We start from the raw sequence: 26,135 nt of genomic DNA on the forward strand, positions 1-26,135 counted from the left end.
GTACCTTTGGTTGTCCCCACTACTTGTAAGAATATCAGGAATTCAACTTGGGGAAGTTCAGTTTTCCCCCTTTCTCACCATTCCCTGAAGGGACTTTGCTAATACTTTTTTACTCACTGTTCAAATCACTCTGGGATTTATCAGGGCATCACTCTGGACAAACCAACATAATCTCATGCCCTACTCAAGATTCCATGTACTTAACGGTGTTCATTTAAGCTGTCTACATAAGTTATATTAGGAAATGCAGTAGTCAAAATATAAATTTACCAAATAAACATGTTTTGCTTTAGTCTCACACATAAATTAAAAATTTAAAGTACTAATTACCATCTATTTTCAATAACCTGCAGTAATGACATTCCTTTATTCTTCCTCATGCAAAAACATTTTTAAAATTTGTACATTTAATCACTATCATTGTGCACTCTAGGCATTCCTAGATTATGCCATCTCAGTCTTTATCGTCTGTCTGTCTTTCTGATTTCAGTTGTGCCCCCAGCCCTCCTCCCTCTATCATTCCCACATTCAGCTTCATTCAGTGTTTTAACATACTTATATTACAGTTAGGTAGTATTGTGCTGCCCATTTCTGAAGTTTTTACATTCAGTCCTGTTGCACAATCTGTATCCCTTCAGTTCCAATTACCCAATATCTTACCCTATTTCTATCTCCTGATGATCTCTGTTACCAGTGAAATTCTCCGAGTTTATTCACTAATGTCAGTTCATTTCAGTGAGACCATGCAGTATTTGTCCTTTCATTTCTGGCTAATCTCACTCAGCATAATGTCCTTAAGGTCCATCCATGTTGTTGCATACTTCATAACTTTATTCTGTGTTACAGGTGCATAATATTCCATCATATGTATATACCGCAGCTTGTTTAGCCACTCGTCTGTTGATGGACATTTGGGCTGTTTCCATCTCTTGACAATTGTAAATAATGCTGCTATAAACATTGATGTGCAAATGTCTGTTTGTGTCCTTGCCCTCATGTCCTCTGAGTAGATACCTAACAATGGTATTGCCGGGTCATATGGCAATTCTATATTTAGCTTTTTGAGAACTGTCAACTGTCTTCCACAGCGGTTGTACCATTTGACATTCCCACCAACAGTGGATAAGTGTGCTCTTTCTCCACATCCTCTCCAGCACTTGTCATTTTCTATTTTATTGATAATGGTCATTCTGGTGGATGTGAGATGATATCTCATTGTGGTTTTGATTTGCATTTCTCTAACAGCCAGGGATGTTGAGGATCTTTTCATGGGCCTTTTGAACATTTGTATTTCCTCTTCTGAAAAGTGTCTGTTCAAGTCTTTTTCCCATTTTGTAATTGGATTGGCTGTCTTTTTGTTGTTGAGTTGAACAATCTCTTTATAAATTCTGGATACTAGACCTTTATCTGATATGCTGTTTCCAAATCTTGTCTCCAATTGTGTAGGCTGTCTTTTTACTTTCTTGATGAAGTTCTTTGATGCATAAAAGTGTTTAATTTTGAGGAGTTCCCATTTATTTATTTCTTTCTTCAGTGCTCGTGCTTTGGGTATAAGGTTTATAAGACCGCCTCCAAGTATAAGGTTTATAAGCTATTTCCCTACATTTTCTTCTAACAGTTTTATGGTCTTAGACCTAATGTTTAGGTCTTTGATCCATTTTGAGTTAACTTTTGTATAGTGTGTGGGATATGGGTCCTCTTTCATTCTTTTCCATATGCATATACAGTTCTCTAGAGACCATTTTTTGAAGAGACTGTTCTATCCCAGGTGAGCTGGCTTGACTGCCTCATCAAAGATCAATTGTCCATAGACGAGAGGGTCTATATATGAACACTCTATTCGATTCCATTGGTCAGTATATCTATCTTTATGCCCGTACCAGGCTGTTTGACCACTGTAGCTTCATAATATGCCTTCAAGTCAGGCAATGTGAGACCTCCGACTTCATTTTTTTTTTTCCTCAGGATACTTTTAGCTATTTGGGGCACCCTGCCCTTCCAGATGAATTTGGTTATTGGTTTTTCTGTTACTGAAAAGTAAGTTGTTGGGATTTTGATTGATGTTGCATTGAATCTGTAAATCAATTTAGGTAGAATTGACATCTTAACTATATTTAGTCTTCCAATCCATGAACACGGTATGCCCTTCCATCTATTTAGGTCTTCTGTGATTTCTTTTAACAATTTCTTGTAGTTTTCTTTGTATAGGTCTTTTCTCTCTTTAGTTAAATTTATTCCTAAGTATTTTATTCTTTTGGTTGCAATTGTAAATAGAATTCTTTTCTTGATTTCCCCCTCAGCTTGTTCATTACTAGTGTATAGAAACACTACAGATTTTTGAGTGTTGATCTTATATCCTGCCACTTTGCTGTACTCGTTTATTAACTCTAGTAGTTTTGTTGTGGATTTTTCAGGGTTTTCGACATATAGTATCATATCATCTGCAAACAGTGAGAGTTTTCCTTCTCCCTTTCCAATTTTGATGCCTTGTATTTCTTTTTCTTGCCTAATTGCTCTGGCTAGAACTTCCAACACAATGTTGAATAACAGTGGTGATAGTGGACATCCTTGTCTTGTTCCTGATCTTAGGGGGAAAGTTTTCTGTTTTTCCCCATTGAGGATGATATTAGCTGTGGGTTTTTCATATATTCCCTTTATCATTTTATGGAAGTTCCCTTGTATTCCTATCGTTTGAAGTGTTTTCAACAGAAAAGGATGTTGAATTTTTTCAAATGCCTCTTCTGCATCAATCGAAATGATCATGTGGTTTTTCTGCTTTGATTTGTTGATATGGTATATTGCATTAATTGATTTTCTTATGTTGAACCATCCTTGCATATCTGGGATGAATCCTACTTGGTCATGATGTATAATTCTTTTAATATTTTGCTGAATTTCATTTACTAGAATTTTGTTGAAGATTTTTGCATCTACATTCATTAGAGAAATTGTTCTGTAGTTGTTTTTTTTTTTCTTTTGTAATATCTTTGTCTGGCTTTGGTATGAGGGTGATGTTGGCTTCATAGAATGAATTAGGTCGCCTTCCCTCCTCTTCAATTTTTTTGAAGAGTTTGAGCAGGATTGGTACTAATTCTTTCTGGAATATTTGGTAGAATTCACATGTGAAGCCATTTGGTCCTGGACTTTTGTTTTTGGAGAGCTTCTTAATGACTGATTCAATTTCTTTACTTGTGATTGGTTTGTTGAGGTTGTCTTTTTCTTCTCAAGTCAAAGTTGGTTGTTCATGCCTTTCTAGGAAGTTGTCCATTTCATCTATATTGTTGTATTTATTAGCATAAAGTTGTTCATAATATCCTGTCATTACTTCCTTTATTTCTGTGGGGTCAGTGATTATGTCTCCTCTTCGGTTTCTGATCTTATTTATTTGCATCCTCTCTCTTCTTCTTTTTGTCAATCTTGCTAAGGGTCCATCAATCTTATTGATTTTCTCATAGAACCAGCTTCTAGTTTTACTGATTTTCTCAATTTTTTTCATGTTCTCAATTTCATTTATTTCTGCTCTAATCTTTGTTATTTCTTTCCTTTTGCTTGCTTCAGGGTTAGTTTGCTGTTCTTTCTCCAGTTCTTCCAAGTGGATAGTCAATTACTCGATTTTTGCCCTTTCTTCTTTTTTGACATGGCATTTAGAGCAATAAATTTCCCTCTTAGCACTGCCTTTGCTGCATCCCATAAGTTTTGATGTGTTGTGTTTTCATTTTCATTTGCCGCGAGATATTTACTTATTTGTCTTCTAATTTCTTCCTTGACCCACTGGTTGTTTAAGAGTGTGTTGTTGAACCTCCACATATTTGTGAATTTTCTGGCACTCTTCCTATTATTCATTTCCAACTTCATTCCTTTATGATCTGAAAAAGCTTTTTTATGACTTCAATCTTTAAATTTGTTGAGACTTGCTTTGTTACCCAGCATATGGTCTGTCTTTGAGAATGATCTATGAGCACTTGAGAAAAAGGTGTATCCTGCTGTTGTGGGGTGTAGTGTTCTATAAATGTCTGTTAAGTCTAGCTCATTTATTGTAATATTCAAATTCTGTGTTTCTTTATTGATCTTCTGTCTAGATGTTCTGTCCATTGATGAGAGTGGGGAATTGAAGTCTCCCGCTATTATGGTAGATGTGTCTATTTCTCTTTTCAGTGTTTTCAGTGTTTGTTTCATGTATTTTGGAGCATTCTGGTTCGGTGCAAAAATATTTATGATTGTTATGTCTTCGTGCTGAATTATTAGTTTTATTAATACATAGTATCCTCCTTTGTCTCTCTTAACTGTTTCACATTTGAAGTCTTATTTTTGGATATTAGTATAGCTACTCCTGCTCTTTTTTGATTGTTATTTGCATGAAATATCTTTTCCCAACCTTTCATTTTCAACCTATGTTTATCTTTAGGTCTTAAATGTGTTTCCTGTAGACAGCATATAGATGTGTCTTGTTTTTCAATTCATTCTGCCAGTCTATGTTTTTGATTGGGGAGTTTAATCCATTAACATTTAGTGTTATTAGTGTACGGGTAGTACTTTCTTCTACCATTTTGCCTTTTGGATTTTATATGTCATATCTAATTTTCCTTTTTACCTTTACTCATGGTTTTCCTTTTTATACTCTTCTCCACACCTCTCTCTTCTGTCTTTTCGTATCTGTCTCTAGTGCTCCCTTTAGTATTTCTTGCAGAGCTGGTCTCTTGGTCACAAATTCTCTCAGTGATTTTTTGCCTGAAAATGTTTTAATTTCACCCTCATTTTTGAAGGACATTTTTGCTGGATATAGAAATCTTGGTTGGCAGTTTTTCTCTTTTAGTAGTTGAAATATATTATCCCACTGTCTTCTTGCCTCCATGGTTTCTGCTGAGAAATCTACGCACAGCCTTACTGGGTTTCCCTTGTATGTTTTCGATTGCTTTTCTCTTGCTGCTTTCAAGATCCTCTCTTTCTCTTTGACCTCTGGCATTCTGACTAGTAAGTGTCTTGGAGAACGTCTATTTGGATCTTTTCTCTTTGGGGTACAGTGCACTTCTTGGATCTGCAGTTTTACGTCTTTCATAAGAGTTGGGAAATTTTCAGTGATAATTTCCTCTGTTAGTTTTTCTCCTCCTTTTCCCTTCTCTTCTCCTTCTGGGACAACACATATATTCGTGGACTTCATATTGTCTTTCAATTCCCTGAGTCCTTGCTCATATTTTTCCATGTTTTTCCTTATAGTTTCTGTTTCTTGTCGGATTTCAGATGTTCTGTCCTGCAGTTCACTAATCCTGTCTTCTTGCCTTTCGAAATCTACTATTGTAGGTTTCCAGTGTTTTTTTCATCTCTTCTGCTGTGCCTTTCATTCCCATAAGTTCTGTGATTTGTTTTTTCAGACTTTCGATTTCTTCTTTTTATTCATTCCTTGCCTTCTTTATATCCTCCCTCAGTTCATTGATTTGGTTGTTGATGAGGTTTTCCATGTCTATTTGCATATTCTGAATTGACTGTTTCAACTCCTGTATCTCATTTGAATTGTTTGTTTGTTTCTTTGGGCCATATCTTCAATTTTGCTAGTGTGATTTGTTTTTTTTTTACTGGTGTCTAGGCATTTAATTACCTTAATAGTTTATTCTGGAGATTGCTTTCACTTCTTTTATCTAGGGTTTTCTTGCTGGATGAATTTGTTGTCTCCCTGTTCTTTGACATTCAAGTCAGCCTTTTCTGGACCTCTAGCTTAGGTTTTGTTTAACAGAGGAGAATTTTTCAGTTCTTGGTTTCTTGTTTCTTGCCCTGCTTGTATGGTGCCTTCCCCCCCCCCCCCCACCCTTAGGAGGGTCTTCTTATGTATTATAGACCCCAGCCGGATTTTCCCAGACCAAACTGACCTATCATGAGGAAAGAGTCACCTGTGTTGGTTTTCCCTGAGGGTGAGATCCAGCAGGTTGAAAGACTTTCCTGTGAAGTCTCTCGACTCTGTTTTTCTTATCCTGCCCAGTATGAGGTGCTTGTCTGCCTGCAGGTCCCACCAGCATAAGATGATGTGGTACCTTTCACTTTGGCAGACTCTCCCTGCTGGGGGCGTGGTGGAGACAGAGGGGAGGTTGCAGGCTAGTTTTAATGGCTTCAGATTACCATGCCCTGGTGTCTGAATTCCTTAAGGGAGGGGTTCCACCTGAGTTGGGCTTCACCCCTCCCCTGGGTAAGGCACAGGCTCCAGACAAGCCCTCAAAGGAGGCTTGTTTCTGCCTATGCCTGGGGCAGTTGCAGCCTGAGAAGTCCTGCCTCTGTATCCAAGAGCAGTCAAGCCTTTGTGGTAACACAGCCGCAAAATCCTCCATTTCCTTTTCTTTTTCATTTTTTCCATTAGCCCTGCCCCCTTGGCGTCGGGACAAAAATGAGCAACCTCCACTTTGACCAGGTTCACCTGAGCTGGGGGCCTATTTTTAATCGTCTGAATAGTTAATTAATTCCACAATTGACATTTGGTTGGACTCAACCCCTGCTGCTGGTAAAGTCTCTTTCTATTCCCCTTTGGGAAACAGCCTATGGGGAGGGGCACCAGCCGACACGACTTTGGGAACTCACAGTTGGGGGGGGGTCTCGCAGCCGGTCCAGTTGGTCCAGACTGGGGTACGCTGTGTGTCCGGTGACTGACATGGCCCCAGGAGATGTTTTGTACTATTTCTGGTTATTTACTAGCTGTTCTGGAGGACGAACTAAATTGTGCATATTGATTGCTAAGCCGCCGTCTTGCCCACCAGTCTTCCATTGCCAATACTTTTTGATTATCTGCTTAATATACTCTGGGATGTATCCAGGCATTACATTAAGCTATTCACTATTAAAGGCTCTCGTTCTTTTTCTGGGCTCCCTGTGTTTGGACTGTTTAATTGACCTTTCCAGACAGGGTGAGTTAGATTATGTGCTGCAGAAAACCTAGGTTCTGGACATAGTAAAACTTTCCTTTGATCTCAAAGACTAGGTGAAGTTTTAAAATACATGCAATGTCTTCCTTACCCCTGTATTCTGAATTACCATAATCCCAACCTAATCAGCCTTCATTCTTATCTGTAAATACCAGGTTATACATATATGAAACAGCCCCTCAAAATCCAGAAATGGCAATTACCACTCCAGACTAAATGTAACTGCTATAAGAGCTTACAGTCTAGGCCCTAGTTTTCTTATAAGTATTTACTAAATGGGATCATACAATATTTGCCCTTTTGTTTCTGGCTTATTTTGCCTCACCAAATGTCCCACGGGTTCATTCACAATGTTCCATGCCTCACAAGTTCATTCCTTTCTGTAGCAGCATGGTGTTCGATCATATGTTTACACCATCATTCAGCAGTCTACTTTGTCAGTGCATCTTTCAGTCACCTCTGTCTACTGGGCCTCATGTAAAATGTCCAAAGTAACAGTTCATCAACACTCTTAATTTTAGATAATTTCATTGTTCCCAGGAGAAAGATAACCAGTAAACACTCCCTCACCAAATAGAAAATCCAAACCTCCCCCTAACTCTTTTTCTTCCCACCATTAAGTACCCCTGTTATTGCTATAGTGCTGTTGATGTTTTCCTGTTAAACAGCCCAGAGCATACAATATCATTTTTCCCCCTGTGGTAGTTAGGTTCAAGCGTCAACTTGGCCAGGTGAAGGTGCCTCATTCTGTTGCTGTGGACATGAGCCATTGCCATGTGAAACTCATCTATCACTGATTGCGTCTGCTGTTGGCTAAGGGGCATGCCTCCTGCAATGAATGATGTTTAATTTAATTGGCTGGATGCTTAAATGAGAGAGCTCAACACTGCACAGCCCAAGCAGTCCAGCATACCTCATCTCAGCACTCACAGCTAGGCCCAGACCTTTGGAGATGTAGAAAGGAATCACCTGGGTAAAGGTGTGGGAACCCAGAAGCCTGGAGAGAAGGCCAGCAGAGATCACCCTGTGCCTTCCTGTGTCAGAACGAACCTCAGATGAAAGTTAGCTGCCTTTCCTCTGAAGAACTATAAGTTTTTAACTAAATAAATCCCCCCTTTATTAAGTCCTAATCCATCTCTGGTGTGTTGCATTCTGGCAGCCTTAGCAAACTAAAACTCCCCCTATACCCCTAAATAATACACTCTTTGTATAAGATTCATACCTTTGCAGTAGTTCATGCAAGAACTTATTTATATCTGTAGTGTTAATTGGTGAAACACATGAGTCTATACAACCCCTTTCAGTCATGTTCATCTTCAATATGGTAATAGTACTTATAGACCCACTAGTGAACTGCCTTCACTTCTATCTATTCCTTTACAATTAAGTTCAACGTCATTAGCAAACTGTTCACCCATCTCAAGTTTCTGTGTATCTCTAGGTCCCCTGTATTCTATATTGTAAGCCTCTGATTTTTCCTTTACCATGGTCATAAAAGTGGAATCGTACAGTATCTGTCCTTTTGTTTCACTCATCATTATGTCATCAGTGCTCATCCATCTTTTCATGTGCTTCAGGACATCATTTTGTCTTACTACTGCATAATATCCCATCATATGTGTATACCGCATTTTGTTAATCCACTTCGACTGTTGATGGGCATTTGGTTTGTTTCCATCTTTTGGCAGTTGTGAGTAATGCTGGTATGAACATCAGTGTGCAAATGTCTGTGTCATTGCTTTCAGCTCTTCTGGGTATGTACTGAGTAGTGCTATTGCTAGGTCATAGGGCAACTCAATATTTAGTTTTCTGAGGAACCCCCAGACTGTCTTCCATAGCAGCTGTACCATTATACATTCCTACCAGCAGTGCGTAAGTGTCCCAGTTCCTCCACATCCTCTCCAACATCTGTAGTTTTGTTTGTGTAATAGCAGTCATTCTTACAGGTGTGAGGTGGTATCTCATTGTCTTGATCTGCATTTCTGTTATAGCTAATGAGAATGAGCATCTCTTCATGTGCTTTTTAGCCATCTCTATTTGCTCTTCAGAAAAATGCCTATTCATATCTTTTAGCCTATTTTATAATTGGGTTGCTTGTTCTTTTGTTGTTGAGTTGTATGTTTTCTCTCTGTATATAGTATATCAGACCTTTGTCTGATGTGTGATTTCCAGATATTTTCTCCCACTGAATTGGCTGCCTCTTCACCTTGTTGACAGTCTTTTTTTTGTTTTTTAATATTCTCCCCTAAGCTTTTATTACATTTCTAGATTGAGTACCCAATTTTGAAAAAAATAAGCATACACATTTTTAAGAGATACCTTTCTCTATATACTTAATTTTGATGCTTAATGATCCAGAATTATTGCTAAGAAAACTACTGCTATGCTGGGAATTATAAATAAAAGCTGCTGTAGTGTTCTTTTGTTGTTGTTTTGTTTTGTTTTTTACTATATGATATTCCATTCTATATATATACTCAGTAATTCAAAATATCATCACATAGGTGTATATTCATCATGATCATTTCTTAGAACATTTCTATCAATTCAGAAAAAGAAATAGAAAGAAAACAGAAAAAAATTTATACATACCATACCCCTTACCCCTCCCTTTCTTTGATCACCAGCATTTCAGTCTACGAAATTTATTTTAACATTTGTTCCCCCTATTATTTATTTTTATGCTGTATGTTTCACTTGTCTGTCGAAAAGGTAGATAAAAGGAGCATCAGACACAAGGTTTTCATAATCACAGTCACATTGTGTAAGCTATATCATTATACAATCATCTTTAAGAAACATGGCACATGTTTCAGGCAGTTCCCTTCAGCCTCTCCATTACACCTTAACTAAAAAGGTGATATCTATTTAATGAGTAAGAATAACCTCCAGGATAACCTCTTGACTCTGTTTGGAATCTCTCAGCCATTGACACTTTATTTTGTCTCATTTTGTTCTTCCCCCTTTTGGTCGAGAAGGTTTTCTCAATCCCTTGATGCTCGGTCCCAGCTCATTCTAGGATTTCTGACAAAGTCTTTTGAGGCACAAAAGCATTTGATTTTGAGGAGTTCCCATTTATCTATTGTTTCTTTTGTTTCTTGTGCTTTGGGTGTAAAGTTTAGGAAGCTACCTCCTGTTACTAGGTCTTGAAGATGTTTCCTACATTTTCTTCTAAGAGCTTTATGGTACTGGTTCTTATGTTTAGGTGTTTGATCCAGTTTGAGTTAATTTTTATATAGGTTATAAGGTAAGGGTTCTTTTTCATTCTTCTGGTTATTCATATCCAGTTCTCCCATGCCCATTTATTGAAAAAACCGTTTTGTCCCCGCTCAGTGGATTTGGGGCCCTTGTCAAAGATCAGTTGACCATGGATTTGGTGGTTTAGTTCTACGCTCTTGGTTTGATTCCATTGGTCAATACATCTATCTTTGTGCTAGTTCCATACTGTTTTGACCACTGTGGCTTTATAATAAGTTTTAAAATCTGGGAGTATTAATCCTCCCACTTCATTTTTCTTTTTAGGATGTTTTTAGCTATTCAGGGTCTCTTTCCCTTCCAGGTGAATTTGGTAACTAGCTTTTCCAAGTCTTCAAAGTAGGTTGGTGGAATTTTTTTAAACCATTTTTTAGTTGTAAAATATAATATATATATATTTGTATATATATATACACACACACATGCACACATACACACAAGGAAAAGAAAAAAAAACCAATAATTTTCAAGGCACACTTCAACAAGCAGCTACAGAGCAGTTCCCAGAGTTTGTCATAGGCGACCATGCTGCTGGTTTTTGGAGCAGCTAAAAGGAAGAATCTGAGTTGAGGGCATGGTTGATGAAATTTTGATTGGTACTGTGTTGACTCTATAGATCAATTTGGGTAGAATTGGCATCTTAACTATATTTAACTTTCCTATCCATAAGCATGGAATGTCTTCCCCCCTATTTAGATCTTCTTTGATTTCTTTCAGTAACGTTACGTAGTCCTCTGTGTACAAGTTCTTTTTTTAATTTTTAATTTTTTAAAAAGTATCTTTATTGAAAAAATATACAAACATTCTTAACATACAAACATTCCATATATGATGTACAATCAGTGGCTCACAATATCATCACATAGTTGTGTATTTATCACCATGATCATTTTTTGAACATTTGCATCACCCCAGTAAAAGAAAGAAAAATGAAAAAGCTTATATGTACCATACCCCTCACCCCTGCCTCTCATTGACCACTGGTATTTCTATTTATTTTAAGTTTTGTTCCTCTATTATTTGTTTATTTTTATCCATTTTTTTTACACATCTGTCTACATCCTAGCTAAAAGGGGCATCAGACACAAGGTTTTCAGAATCACGCAGTCACAGTATAAAAGCTATATCATACTATCATCTTCAAGAAAGAAGACTACTGGAACACAGCTCTATAGTTTCCCTCAGCCACTCCAATACATCATAAACTAAAAAGGGGATATAGATATCCTTTTCATGTATAAGAATAACCTCCAGAATAACCTATCAACTCTGTTTGAAATCCCTCAGCGACTGATACTTTATTTTTTCTCATTTCTCTCTTCCCCCTTTTTGTCAAGAAAGTTTCCTCAATTCTTTGTGTACAAATTCTTTACATCCATAGTTAAGTTCATTCCTAGATACCTGGTTCTTTTAATTGCTTTTTTTTTTTTTTTAACATGGGCAGGCTCTGGGAATCGAACCCGGGTCTCCAGCACAGCAGGCGAGAATTCTGCCACTGAGCCACTGGTGCACCGCCCTTAGTTGCTATTTTGAATGGAATTTTTTCCTTAATTGACTCCTCAGCTAGGTCATTGCTTATGTATAGAAACATTACTGATTTTTTTTAGGGGGGGGGAGCTTTTAAAAAGGGGATTTAATAAGTTACAAGTTTACAGTTCTAAGGCTGTAAAAGTGTCCTAATTAAGGTACCAACAAGAGGTTACCTTCACTAAAGAAGGGCTGATGCCATCTCAAACACGTCTGTCAGATGAAAGGAATGTGGCTGGCTTCTCCTGATCCTTGTTCTTGGTTCCATTGCTTCCAGCCTCTGTTTCTTGTGCAGGTTCCTTCCTTGGTATCTGTAGGCCTTCATTTAGCTCTTTTGGGACACAATTCTGATTCTCACTTGCTTAGTATCTCAGGCGAAGGCACATCGTGATATCTGCTGGGCCCTACATCTTCAAATTTCTGGGTCTCATGTTGGCTTTGTCATCTCTGAAGCAACTGTTCTCCAAGTGTCTGCATCTGCATTTCCACATGTCTGTGTCTGTGATTGCATTGGAGATTTCTTCAAAGTGTTTCCCCTTTTAAAGGGCTCTAGTAAACTAATCACGCCCCACCCTGAATGGGTGAATCACATCTCCATCTAATCAAAAGGCCACACTCACAATTGGATGCACCCCTTCTCTGTGAAGATAATCTAATAAAAAATTTCCGCCCTACAGCTGCCCCCACAAGATTTGATCAGGTTAAAATATTGCTTTTCTGGGGTGCATAATAGTTTCAATCAGCATCTTGTACCCTCTGGACACCAAAAAAAGACATGTTCTTTCCATATACAAAATACATTGATTCCGTATTGTATTCCATACTCTTAACGGAATATTACATTTCAGTAACAATACAGATATAATACAAAGTCAAAAACCAGTATAAAATCTCATCAAAGTCAGCTACAGGCATGGCCTGTTCTAAGGCAAAAATTCTCCTCTGGCTCTGGACCTGTGAAACTCAGAACAAGTTATCTGCTGCCAATATACAAAGGAAGGGCAGTCATAAGGTACATGTTTCCATTGTGATAGAGATAAATTGAGTTGTAAGTGGGTCACTGGATGAAACAGTTCTGAAAACATGTAGGGCCAACACCATTAGATTTCAAAGTCTGAGAGTCATTTATACTCCGGTCTTCAGAAAGCAGCAGTCCTACCCTTTATAAGGGCCTATGTGGTGGCTTTGCTCTCTCTCCAAATGCTGGTGTGAATACAACACTGGGCCTCATTGAGGAGGACCATCTTTTTCTCAGTTCCACCCTCTCCATACACTGAGACAGCACCCAGGATCTCTGCCATCTCTGGGGAACATGCTCAACACCTGCAGAACAATGGGCTTGCCCCAATCCTCCGTTATGCGCTCTATCCTCTCTGAGGCCTGAGGCAGCATAACTCTTCCTGAGCAATGAAGTGGAAGGTCCACCCTCTGCTTTTGGAGCAGACTCACCCTTTCCATGTGTCTGGGAGGGTTTGCTTCGCTGGTCTGAGATTTTTCTGGCTCCAGACCTTTGCTTCCATGGTTCTGCCTCTGAAGCCATTTTTCATTCAATTTGTCTGTTTTCTGTCCCTTTTAGTCCAGACTTGCAGTGAGTCTCTTCATACAGATCTCGCCAAAGAAAAAAACGAAAAAAAACTGTTGATTTTCCATGTACTACGCAAGGATCAAAGCCATCAGACGATAGAACATTCCAGAAATCCTTTCTAGATAACTCCATCCCTAATCCTTGCTTGTCCTATAATGGCTAACTCCTTCCATGTTTGGTTAAATCCCCATGTGGGGCCCTATTTACTGGGGTCTCACTTTCTGGCATCCCACATATTTCCAGACCATCAGTTTCTGGTTTCTGTGGACCCAAGAGTTCAGTTCTCAATATCTCATTCCTCTGTCATTTTACTATAAGTTTCAAAGAGCAGCCAGGCTGCATTTTCCACATTTGGTTTGGAAATTTCCTCAGCTAAGTATCCCACGTTGTTGCTTTTAAATTCTAATTTCCATCTAACAGCAGCATACAATTTTGCAAATTTTTGTGCAACTTTTAAACAAGGGTCACCTTCCTTCTAGTTTTCATTGGTGCATTTCTCATTTTTGTCTAAGACCTCGTAAGAGGTATTTTTAGAGTACACATTTCTACCAACGATCTCTTCAAAGCATTCTAGGCCTTCTCTATCAAGAGCCTCACAATTCTTCAAGAATCTCCCCCTTATCCATTTAAAAACCCATTCCAACATCTTTGGTATTTACAAACCACAGCACACCACTAATCTGGTACCAAAATCTGTATTTGTTTATAAATGGAACAGCTTTTAAAAAGGAGATTTAGTAAGTTACAGGTTTACATTTCTAAGGCTGTGAAAGTGTTCTAATGAAGGCACCAACAAGAGGTTACCTTCACTCAAGTGTGGCTGATGCCATCTGGAACACCTCTGTCAGCTGGGAAGAAACATGGTTGGCATCTGCTGGTCCTTGTTCTTGGATTCATTACTTCCAGCCTCTGTTTCTTGTGGGGGTTCCTCACTTGGCATCTATAGGCCTTCACTTAGCTCTTCTTGGATACAACTCTGGGTTCTGGCTTGCTTCGCATCTTATAAGAAAGTAGATGGCAATGTCTGCTGAGCTCCTGTGTCTCCAAACATCTGGGTTTCATGTTGGTTCTGTTAGCTCTGAAGCAACTGTTCTCCAAGCTTCTGCATGTGCATTTCTAAACATCTGTGTCTGTGCCTGCATTGAAACATTACTGATTTTTGCATATTAATTTTATAACTGCTACCTTGCTGAATTTGTTTATTCGTTCAAGTAACTTTGTTGTAGATTTCTCTGGATTTTACAAGTGTAGTATCATGTTATCTGCAAATAATGAAAGTTTTGCTTCTTCCTTTCCAATTTTTTTCCTGCCTGATTGCTCTCTTTTTCCTACCTGATTTCTTTCACTATTACTTCTAGTAGAATGTTGAATAATAGTGGTGACAGAGGACATCCTTGTCTTGTTCTTGATCTTAGGGAGAAGGCTTTCAGCCTCTCACCATTGAGTATGATGCTGATTATGGCTTTTTCATATATGCCTGTTATCATGTTGAGGAAGTTACCTTTGATTCCTATCTTTTGAAGTGTTTTATCAGAAAAGGATGTTGAATTTTGTTGAATGCTTTTTCAGCATCAATCGATGATCATATGATTTTTCCCTTTCCGATTTGTTTAATGTGCTCTGTTACATTAACAGATTTTCTTGTGTTGGACCCTCCTTGCATTTCTGGTATAATTATACACCACTTATTCGTGGTGTATAATTCTTTTAGTGTGCTGTTGGATCCAATTTGCTAATTTTTTTTCAGAATTTTTGCATCTATGTTCATTAGGGAGATTGGACTGCAGTTTTCCTTTCTTGCAGCATCTTTGCCCAGTTTGAGTGTTAAAGTGATGTTAGCTTCATAAAATGAGTTAGTTTTCCTTTTTCCTCAGTTTTTTGGAAAAGTTTGAGCAGGATTGGTGTTAGTTCTTTTTGGAGTGTTTGATAAAATTCCTCTATGAAGCCGTCTGGCCCTGGGCTTTTCTTTGTAGAAAGATTTTTGATGACTATTCAAGTGTCTTTATTTATGATTGGTTTGTTGAGATTTTCTGTTTCTTCTTAAGTCAGTGTAGCTTGTTTGTGTGTTTCCAGGAATTTGTTAATTTCATCTAAGTTGTCTAGTTTGTTGACTTATAGTTGTTCTTAGTATCCTCTTATGATTTTTTTGTATTTCTTCAGGGTCTGTGGTAATGACTCCTCTCTCCTTTCTGATTTTATTTGCATCCACTCTTTTTTTCTTTGTCAGCCTTGCTAGTGACCCATCAATTTTCTTGATTTTCTCAAAGAACCAACTTTTGGTTTTATTGATTCTTTCTATTGTTCTTTTGTTTTCTCATTCATTTAACTCTGCTTTAATCTTTGTTATTTCTGTTCTGTTTGCTTTGGGGTTAGTTTACTGTTCTTTCTCAAGTTCTTCCACGTGAGCAGGTAAGTTCTCAATTTTTGCTCTTTCTTCTTCTTGTTTTTTTTTTTGCATGGTCAGGCACCAGGAATTGAACCCAGGTTTCCAGCACAGCAGGCGAGAACTCAGCCACTGAGCCACTATTGCCTACCCTCTTTCCTCTTGTTTAATATAGGTATTTAGGGCAATAAATTTCCCTCTCTGCATAGCCTTTGCTGCATCCCATAAGTTGTGATATGTTGTATTCTCATTTTCATTTGTCTCCAGATAGCTACTGATTTCTCTAGCAATTTCTTCTTTAACCCACTCATTGTTTAAGAGTATGTTATTTAATCTCCTTATATTTGTGGAAGTTCTTGTTCATTGGTGGTTATTGAGATCCAACTTCACTCCATTGTGATCAGAGAAAGTACTTTGAATAATTTCTGTGTTTTTTAATTTATAAAGACCTGTCTTGTTCCCCAGCAAATCATCTATCCTGGAGAATATTCCATGACCACTAGAGAAGAATGTATAGCCTGGTGTTTTGGTGTATAATGACCTATATGTGTCTGTAACGTCTAATTCATTTATCAGATTGTTTAAGTTCTGTTTCCTTGTTGATGCTTTGTCTCGTTGTTCTGTCTGTAGAGGAAAGTGGTGTTTTGAAGTCTCCTACTATTATTGTTGAAACGTCTATCGCTCCCTTCAGTTTTGCCAATGTCTGTCTCATGTACTTTGGAGCTCCTTGATTGGGAGCATAGACATTTATGATTGTTGTTTCTTCTTGGTTAATTGTCCCTTTTACTCATCTATAGTGTTCTTCTTTGTCTCTTATGTCTTTACATTCAGAATCTATTTTGTCTGATACTAGTATAGCTACTCCTGCTTTCTTTTGGATACAACTTGCGTGGAACACTTTTTCCGTCCTTTCCCTCTCATTCTATTTGTATCCTTGTGTCTAAGATGAGTCCTTGTAAACAGCATATAGCTGTATTATATTTCTTAATCCATTCTTCTGATCTGTATCTTTTAATTCGTAAGGTTAGTCCATTAACATTCAGAGTTATTACTGTAAAGGCATTTCTTGAATCTACCATATTATCCTTTGAATTTTATTTGTCAGATCTATATGTCCTTTTCCTTCTTTCTGTTTTTATCCTTTAGAATGCCCTTACTGGTACTCTTCAATCTGTGCCGTCCTCCAGACCTCTCTCTCCTTTCTTTTGTTTCAGCTGGCGGAACAAGAGCTGGTCTCTTGTTGAAATATTTTTTCAGGATTTATTTGTCTGTGAAAATTTTAATCTCTTGCTCAGTTTTTTTATTTTTTTATTTTTTTACTTTTTTATTTATTTATTTATTTTTCTCCCTCAGTTTTGAAGGACAGTTTGGCTGTGTAGAGAATTCTTACCTGGAATTTAATATCTCTGTCAAGATATTAAATATATTGTACCACTGCCTTCTTGCCTCCATAGTGTTAGTTGAGTAGTTTGAACTCAGTCTTATGTGGTTTCTCCTGTACGCAGTAGATTGTTTTTCTTTTGCTGCTTTCAGGATTTTCTGCTTCTCTTCAATATGTCACAGACTGATTAGTATGTGTATTGGGGTAGGCCTATTTAGATTTATTCTGTTTGAAGTTTGTGGGGCTTCTTTGATTTACATATTTGTGTCTTTTATAAAGGCTGGGATGTTCCCCCCCCACCACCATTGTATCCTCCACTAATCTTTCTAGCCCTTTTCTGAGACACTGATGATTCTTATATTTGTGTACTTCATTTTGTCTATCATTTCCCTGAGATCCAATTCAAAATTTTCCTTTGTCATTTTCTCTTTTATGTATTCAAAATCAGTTGTCCTGTCCTCTAGTTCATTTATTCTTTCTTCTGACTCTTCAAATCTGCTGTTGTATGTCTCAGGTATATTTTTTATTTGGTCTATGGCATCTTTAATCTCTGTGATATCTATTTTTCTGTTTATTCTTTCAAATTCCTCTTTATGCTCTTCTAGCTTTTTCTTGATCTGTTTTATGTCATTAGCCATCACGCTGATTTTATTTAGTAAAGTTATGTGAACATCTTTAATTAATTGTTCCAAAGTCTGTGTCTTCCTTGGTGTTTTAAATTGGTAATTAAACTAGTCTGTATCTGTCTGCAACTTCATATTGTTAGTGATCCTCTGTTGTCTTTGTGGCATGGAAATATCTTGATAGGTTTACTTTGGAAGTTGATTTCTTTCAGTAGTCTTAAAGCTTTGTATTTGTGGAATGGGTGTGAAACAAGATGGGGGGCGTGGGGACGGACACAACAGTGAAGTGATGGGTTGTGGTGCAGGTATGTGCATGGGTCAGGGTCTCTACGCTGGTGCCTGTGAGCATGGGGTGCAGGTCTTGGTATTGTAGTCGTGCATTGCAGGGGCTTTGGGGGCAAGGTGCAGCTCACAGCCTTGGAGCAACGGAGCAGTGTGTGGTGTGGGGGACACAGAGGTAGGGTGCAGTGGGAGGTAAATGAGGGGACTGAGAGGATGCATGGGGACTGTTATGTGTCAGGATGCAGGTGAGTGTGTGAACTGTGTGAATTGTGAGTGTCAGGATGTAGGGTATAGGCAGTAGAAGTCGGGGTACAGGGAGGTTGGGGCACAGGTATGTCCTTGCGCAGGGGAAGAGATCCAGGGGCACCGGGATGCGGTTGTGCGAGTGTGTAGGGGCAGGACAGGTCACAGAGGTTGTGAGATGTGCGTATCTGGTGGGTGATGATGGGTGGGTGGGGCACTGGTGCGATTCTGCAGGTGCAAAGGTGGGGTGGGGTATAGGTGCCAGCTAGTGCAGCCAGGGGGCTCTCTACCACAGATGTGCCCTAGAGCACCTGCCAGGTGGGGGAGAAGGACACTTGTGCTGTGGGGTGGGGCAGAGGGCTGGGGTGCAGGGGTCAAGTGGTCCGTGTACATATACATGGGTGCCTATCAAGGAGGAAGTGGCTGTGCTGGTGTGTGGATCTGGGGGGCAGGGCCCTAGTGTGCACATGCACAGACCTCAGGGGCAGCGGGGTTGGATTGTGCCTATGTGGGCTGGGGGTGGCTTTGGCCTGGATGTGCAGGTCAGCACTTGTCCAGGGCTGAGTGGGTGTGGGATGAGTGAGCACATGCACATGCATGTGTCTGGGTGGCCGGATGCTGGTATGCATGTCCACCAGGCTCAGGGGGCCTGAGCAGATTTGTGTGACTGTATAACCTGGGTGCGAGTGTGGTCCAGGTATGAAGGTCAGCACCTGCAGCCTGGATATGCAGGTGACTACCCGAAGGACAGGGAGGTGTGGACCAAGGGGCTGGCTGTGGGTGCACGGGTCTCAGGAGGGATGGGGCAGCGCTGTGTGCTTGTGAAGAAGAGGTGGGTCAGGCTGGGACAGGCTTGTATACATGCACAGAGTGGGCCAGGATGCATGAGGAGGGGGTGGAGCTGGGGCGGGGCATGCTTGGAGCATGGTGGATGTCGGGTGATGGGATTCAGGTGTGGGGGCAGCGCACATGAGGATAGTGTGTTCAGGAAACACCGCTTGGCTTACTTCTTGTCCCTGTCTCTCTGTCTGTGCACTCCTGAGGGCTCCGGGCCTCTGTCTGAAAATAGATGTTCTAGGCTGTTTGCACTGGCTGGATGGTCTCCAATTCTCTGTGTCTCAATTCTGCTTTTCAACCGGGGCCTCCCTGTGTGATGTAGGAGACCCTCCCAAGTCACTTACACCCTGGAATCTCCCTCCCTGTCTTTTTTCTGTCCCTTCTCTAACTGTTATTTGGAGCAGGGGTGAACTCAACCTATCCTTTTTCACCATCTTCCTGAAAGTCGTAACTTGTTTTATGTAAGTTACAATAGGCTATTTTGCTAAAATACCATAAATAGATTACAAATAACTGGCAAAAATAGTTTAACATTCTGCACAGTTTCAAATCTAGAAACTTGCATGTTAAATGTTGTGATTTTACAGTGTCAAACTCTTAAATAAGACTACAGAGTCTGGGGAAGCCTGTAAGTTGTGATTTCCCTTTCCTGAAGCCACATTGCAGTTTTTAATTAAGTAATAGCTCTTCAGCCCTTCAAAAAAACCAAATCTTTATAATGGTTTCAGAACTGTATAAAAGATGGAAAAGTATATTTCTTCAAATACTATAGTTTTGCTTTCTCAAGGACTCCTTTAAAACACAGAGAGGTAATGGAGAGGAGGAGGGGCCAAGATGGCGGCTTAGCAATGTGTGCATTTTAGTTCATCCTCCAGAACAACTATTAAATAACCAGAAACAGTACAGAACAGCTCCTGGAGCCACGTCAGTGACCAGACACACAGTGTACCCCAGTCTGGACCAGCTGGACCAGCTGCAAGTTTCCCCAAAACCATGAGTTCCCTAAGCCACAGCGGCTGGCACCTGGCACCCCTCCCCCACAGGCGGCTTCCCAGAGGGAAAGGAACGAGACTCTAAACCTGGTCAAGGCAGAGTTCGCTCATTGGACTCACGGAAAAAGAGGAAAGGGAAGGAAACGGAGGTTTTAGTGGCTGTGTTTCTACAGAGACTTGGTAGCCTCTGGATTCAGCGGCGGAACTTCTCAGGCTGCAACTGCCCCAGGCATAGGCAGAAACGGGCTGCTTTCAGGGCTGTCTCCCACCTTTGCCTTCCCCAGGGGAGGGGTGAAGCCCAACTCAGGTGGAATCCCTCCCTCAAGGAATTCAGATCCCAGGGTTTAGTAATTTGAAGCCATTAAAACCAGCCTACAATCTCTCCTCTGTCTCCACCACGCCCCCAGCAGGGAGAGTCTTCCAAAGTTAAAAGTGCCACAACATCTTTTGCTGGTGCGACCCGCAGGCAGACACGCCACATACTGGGCAGGATGAGAAAAACAGAGCCCAGAGACTTCACAGGAAAGTCTTTTAACCTGCTGGGTCTCACTCTCAGGGAAAACTGACCCAGGTGACTCCTTCCCCCTGATAAGAGGCCGTTTTAGTCCGGGGAAGACCCAGCTGGAGTCTATAATACCTATGTAGACCCTACTAAGGGTGGGGAGGGAAAAGGCACCTTACAAGCAAGGCAAGAAACAAGAAAACAAGAACTGAAAAATTAACCTCTGTTAAACAAAACCTAAGTTAGAGGCCCAGAAAAAGTTGAACTGAAGGTCAAAGAACAGATAGACAACAAACTCATCTAGCAAGAAAACCCTAGGTAAGATAAGTGAAAGCAATCTCCAGAGTAAACTAATTAAGGTAATTAAATGTCTAGACACCAGCAAAAAATAACAAATCACACCAGGAAAATTGAATATATGGCCCAGTCAAAGGAACAAACCAATAGTTCAAATGAGGTACAAGAGCTGAAACAACTAATTCAGAATATACAAACAGACATGGAAAACCTCATCAAAAACCAAATCAATGAATTGAGGGAGAATATGAAGAAGGCAAGGAATGAACAAAAAGAAGAAATGGAAAGTCTGAAAAAAACAAATCACGGAACTTATGGGAATGAAAGGTACAGTAGAAGAGATGAAAAAAACACTGGAAACCTACAATGGTAGATTTCAAGACACAGAGGTTAGGATTGGTGAACTGGAGGATGGAACATCTGAAATCCGACAAGATACAGAAACTATAGGGAAAAAAATGGAAAAATATGAGCAGGGACTCGGAACTGAATGATAATATGAAGCGCACAAATATACGTGTTGTGGGTGTCCCGGAAGGAGAAGAGAAGGGAAAAGGAGGAGAAAAGCTAATGGAAGAAATTATCACTGAAAATTTCCCAACTCTTATGAAAGACCTAAAATTACAGATCCAAGAAGTGTAGCGCACCCCAAAGAGAATAGATCCAAATAGATGTTCTCCAAGACACTTATTAGTCAGAATGTCAGAGGTCAAAGAGAAAGAGAGGATCTTGAAAGCAGCAAGAGAAAAGCAATCCATCACATACAAGGGAAACCCAATAAGACTATGTGTAGATTTCTCAGCAGAAACCATGGAGGCGAGAAGACAGTGGGATGATATATTTAAATTAGTAAAATAGAAAAACTGCCAACCAAGAATTCTATACCCAGCAAAATTGTTCTTCAAAAATGAGGGAGAAATTAAAACATTTTCAGGCAAAAAATGACTGGGAGAATTTGTGACCAAGAGACCAGCTCTGCAAGAAATACTAAAGGGAGCACTAGAGACAGATACGAAAAGACAGAAGAGAGAGGTGTGGAGAAGAGTGTAGAAAGAAGGAAAATTAGATATGACATACAGAATACAAAAGGCAAAATGGTAGAGGAAAGTACTACCCAAACAGTAATAACACTAAATGTTAATGGACTGAACTACCCAATCAAAAGACATAGACTGGTGGAATGGATTAAAAAACAGGATCCTTCTATATGCTGTCTACAGGAAATACATCTTAGACCCAAAGATAAATATAGGTTGAAAGTGAAAGGTTGGGAAAAGATATTTCATGCAAATAACAACCAGAAAAGAGTGGTGTAGCTATACTAATATCCAACAAATTAGACTTCGAATGTAAAACAGTTAAAAGAGACAAAGAAGGATATATGTACTAATAAAAGGAACAATTCAACAAGAAGACATAACAATCATAAATATTTATGACCCAACCAGAATGCCCCAAAATACGTGAGGCAAACACTGAAAAGGGAAAGAGACACATCTACCATAATAGTTGGAGACTTCAATTCCCCACTCTCATCAATGGACAGAACATCTAGACAGAGGATCAATAAAGAAACAGAATTTGAACATTACAATAAATGAGCTAGACTTAACAGACATTTATAGGACATTACACCCCACAACAGCAGGATACACCTTTTTCTCAAGTGCTCATGGATCATTCTCAAAGATAGACCATATGCTGGGTCACAAAGCAGGTCTCAACAAATTTAAAAAGATTGAAATCATACACAACACTTTCTCAGATCATAAAGGTATGAAGTTGGAAATCAATAATACGCAAAGTGCCAGAAAATTCACAAATACGTGGAGGCTCAACAACACACTCTTAAACAACCAGTGGGTCAAGGAAGAAATTATAAGAGAAATCAGTAAATATCTCGAAGCAAATGAAAATGAAAACACAGCATATCAAAACTTAATGGGACACAGCAAAGGCAGTGCTAAGAGGGAAATTTATTGCCCTAAATGCCTATATCAAAAAAGAAGAAAGGGCAAAAATACAGGAATTAACTGTCCACTTGGAAGAACTGGAGAAAGAACAGCAAACTAACCCCAAAGCAAGCAAAAGGAAAGAAATAACAAAGATTAGAGCAGAAATAAATGAAATTGAGAACATGAAAACAATTGAGAAAATCAGTAAGACCAGAAGTTGGTTCTATGAGAAAATCAATAAGACTGATGGGCCCTTAGCAAGATTGACAAAAAGAAGAAGAGAGAGAATGCAAATAAATAAGATCAGAAATGGAAGAGGAGACATAACCACTGACCTCGCAGAAATAAAGGAGACAATAACAGGATACTATGAACAAGTTTATGCCAATAAATACAACAATGTAGATGAAATGGACAACTTCCTAGAAAAGCATGAACAACCAACTTTGACTCAAGAAGAAATAGATGACCTCAACAAACCAATCACAAGTAAAGAAATTGAATCAGTCATTAAAAAGCTTCCCAAAAAGAAAAGTCCAGGACCAGACGGCTTCACATGTGAATTCTACCAAACATTCCAGAAAGAATTAGTACCAACCCTGCTCAAACTCTTCAAAAAAATTGAAGTGGACGGAAAGCTACCTAATTCATTCTATGAAGCCAACATCACCCTCATACCAAAACCAGGCAAAGATATTACAAAAAACGAAAACTACAGACCAATTTTTCTAATGAATACAGATGCAAAAATCCTCAACAAAATTCTAGCAAATCGAATCCAGCAACACATTAAAAGAATTATACATCATGACCAAGTAGGATTCATCCCAGGTATGCAAGGATGGTTCAACATAAGAAAACCAATTAATGTAATACACCATATCAACAAATCAAAGCAGAAAAATCACATGATCATCTCAATTGATGCAGAGAAGGCATTTGACAAGATTCAACATCCTTTCCTGTTGAAAACACTTCAAAGGATAGGAATACAAGGGAACTTCCTTAAAATGATAAAGGGAATATATGAAAAACACACAGCTAATATCATCCTCAATGGGAAAAAACTGAAAACTTTCCCCCTAAGATCAGGAACAAGACAAGGATGTCCACTATCAACACTGTTATTCAACATCGTGTTGGAAGTTCTAGCCAGAGCAATTAGACAAGAAAAAGAAACAAGGCATCAAAATTGGAAAGGAGGAAGTAAAACTATCACTGTTTGCAGATGATATAATACTATATGTCAAAAACCCTGAAAAATCCTAGTAAAACACAGAGAACTTTCTACCCAGCATAGTTTTTTTTTCCATCATGTGGATGGTATATGTGTAGGTGTGTACATTGACATTCTCACTCAGAAACCAATCTTTGTTACACATTTGCAGACTCGTTTAAAAAAAAAAAGTTTTCATTAGAGAAGTTGTAGGTTTACAGAAATAACATGTAAAAAATCTAACGTCCCGTGTACCCTACCCCCATTATTAACACTTTGCATTAATGTGGTACCTTTCTTATGATTGATGAAAGAATATTATAATTGTACTATTAACTGTAGTCCATAGTTTAAATAAGGGTGTATTTTTTCCAATATACCACACTATTATTGATACCTTACATTAGTGTAATACATTTGTTATAATTCATGAAAGAACATTTCTACAATTGTGCTCTTAACTATAGTTTATCATTTATAGTCAGGTTTACTGTATTATCTTCTAGTGTATACACTCTAAAATTTCTTTTTTTAACCACATTCACATATATACTTCAGTTCTGCTAATTAGACTCACAGTGTTGTGATACCATTATGGCCATCGATTTCCAGAATTTTACAATCAACCAAAACAGAAATTCTGTACAGATTAGGCATTAATTCCATATCCCCTACTCCCATCCCAGACCTTGGTAACATATATTCTATATTCTAACTCTGTGAGTTTGCATATTCTAATTATTTCATATCGGTGAGATCATATAATAATTGTTCTTTTGTGTCTGACTTATTTCAGTCAATTTAATGTCTTCAGAGTTCATCCATGTTGTTGTATGAACCAGAACTTTTTACTTTTTAATGCTGAATAATATTCGATTGTATGTGTATACCACATTTTGTTTATCCACTCATCATTTGATGTGCACTTAGGTTGCTTCCATCTTTTGGCAATTGTGAGTAATGCTACTATGAACATCAGTGTGAAAATGTCTGTTTAAGTCCCCGCTTTCAATTCTTTTGGGTATATACCTAGAAGTGGGATTGCCGGGTCATATGGTAATTCTGTACTTAGCTTTTGGGGAAACTGTCAAAGTGTCTTCTACAGCAGCTGTACCATTTTACATTCCCAGCAGCAATGAATGAATGTTCCTATTTTTCCATAGCCTCCCCAACACTTGTAATTTTTGTTATTTAATGAGTGTGAAATGGTATCTCATTGTGGTTTTGATTTACATTTCCCTAATAGCTAATGATGATGATCCTCTCTTCATGTGTTTTTTAGCCATCTGCATACCTTCTTTGGAGAAACGTCTATTGAAGTCTTTAGCTCATTTTTTAATTGGGTTGTTTGTTTTTTTATTGTTGAATTGTAGGATTTCACTATATATTCTGGATGTTAAACCCTAATTGGATATGTGGTTTACAAATAGTTTCCCCCATCAAGTAGGCTGCCTTTTCACTTTTGTGCTAAAGTCCTTTGATGCAAGAGGTTTTTTAATTTTAGGAGATCCCATTTATATATTTTTTCTTCTGTTGCTTATGCTTTAGATGTAAAGTTGAAGGAACTATTGCCTGGCACAAGATCCTGGAGTTGCTTGCCTATGTTTTCTTCTAGAAATTTTATAGTCTTGGTTCTTATATCTTGGACTTTGATCCATTTTGAGTTAATTTTTGCCTATGGTGTGAAATAGGGTCCCTTCCCCGTTTTTTTGTAGTTTCACTGTATATATACTTTTAAGAAAAAAAAAACAAAAAAGCCAGGCAAACCCAGGTTGTCTGGGCAAATGAACATATTAATTTTTCTGTCATGTCACATATTATATTCTTCTATCTCAGTTTTTTTTTATACACTTGATATTTGTGCCCTTTATTATTTTACCGAACTTAAAATTATTTTACCCAGTCTTTATATTGGGTTTACATGATGTTCATTTGCTTCCAGGAAATTCCTAAACTGAATTCATCAAATCTGGCATCTCTATTTTTTAGCTTTTTTTTTTTATTTTTTATTTTTTTATTTTTTTATTTTTTATTTTTTTATTAACGAAAGAAAGAAAAAAATAAAAATAAAAATAAAAAAAGAAATTAACACAACATATTTAGAAATCATACCGTTCTACATATGCACTCAGTAATTCTTAACATCATCACATAG

General features: G+C 38.5%; 1 protein-coding gene across 6 annotated transcripts in view; it reads left to right on the forward strand.

Moving 5' to 3' along the window:
• The window catches only part of BCLAF3 (BCLAF1 and THRAP3 family member 3), a 123,810-nt gene that overhangs the window by 56,589 nt on the left and 41,086 nt on the right, over positions 1-26,135 (forward strand). The gene's annotated exons all lie outside the window — the stretch shown is intronic.

This window comes from Tamandua tetradactyla, chromosome X, assembly GCF_023851605.1.
Source record: "Tamandua tetradactyla isolate mTamTet1 chromosome X, mTamTet1.pri, whole genome shotgun sequence".
Classification (NCBI taxonomy): domain Eukaryota; kingdom Metazoa; phylum Chordata; class Mammalia; order Pilosa; family Myrmecophagidae; genus Tamandua; species Tamandua tetradactyla.